This window comes from Lathyrus oleraceus, chromosome 5 (genome assembly GCF_024323335.1).
Source record: "Lathyrus oleraceus cultivar Zhongwan6 chromosome 5, CAAS_Psat_ZW6_1.0, whole genome shotgun sequence".
NCBI classification, from domain to species: Eukaryota; Viridiplantae; Streptophyta; class Magnoliopsida; order Fabales; family Fabaceae; genus Lathyrus; species Lathyrus oleraceus.
In genome coordinates this window covers 512,481,528-512,482,739 of record NC_066583.1, presented here as the reverse complement: position 1 = coordinate 512,482,739, position 1,212 = coordinate 512,481,528, and positions in this window count along the sequence as shown.

Sequence of the window (1,212 nt, the reverse complement as noted above, 5' to 3'; positions counted from 1 at the left end):
TTTTTTCGTGGATCCTTCCCTTTTAAGCCTTATAAAATTATCATAGTTCAATTGTTATTCAATTTTATTCTTTTTATGACATTTTTTTTGTTTTCATGTTCTTTTCTGCAAAGGAATGTCACTATAGAATTACAAAATTGTTAGTTTTAAATATTTTATAACTAAAAAAGAGTAATTGTAATTAAACAATTATAAGAAAAAGGTATATTTCATTTTCTTAACATTGTTTTCTTAAAAATGAGTTACTAAAAAGTGACATTATGACTTACAATTTATATGAAATAAATATTCCTAATTAATTAATTAATTAATTATACTTATTTTTATAGTCGCATAACTTAAGAGAGTAAACCACCAATCTTGGAAATAACCATTTGACAAGGATGACCTCTAGTACATCCTTTCAAAATCATGTAAAATGGATTAAACAAACGTACACTCAATCTTAATTCACATATACTCAATCTCTAATTGCAAGTTTAAGTTATAGTGGTAGGCATTTCAATTTTATCATATTTAATGTTTAAGTTATATTGGTAGGTATTTCAATTATATCATATTTATAGTATTGTTATTTTGGTATGCATGTATTTTCTTATTTTATGCTATTAACTTGAAATTTATGAATTTTTTTATTTATATTTGTAGGTTTCTTTGTAGAGAAAAGGGGTAATGCACTCACGGTGTAAATTTATTTTAAATTTATTTTACATTGTTAGTGCATCACCATTAAACTCTTTTTTAAAATGAAAATAAAAATAATTATAATAAAAAATTAAGATTTTCTTTTAGAAAAGCATACTGTATACATTAATATATTTTATAACAAAAGGTATTGATATATATTTTTTAAAATATTTGACACTAATTAATATAAAAGAAACATGAGACATATATTTGTCATTGATAAATTATCTATAAATAGTATTAGACAAATATTTATGATCGATATATTAAAATTAAAATTTACATAGAAAATATTTATCATTTATAAGTAGGAAAAAACATGAAACAAATATTTATCACTAATATGAATAATCTATCTAAAATATTTTGTGACAAAATAATTATTTTCTCTCTTCAACTAAAGAAGAATGATTTAGAGGCAATTTTAACCTTTCATTTTTATTTAAATAAGTGGTTTTTACATGCATTTAAAGTTTTTATATGTGACTAATTTGTTTATTTGCTCTCGTCTTATGTAATTTATTA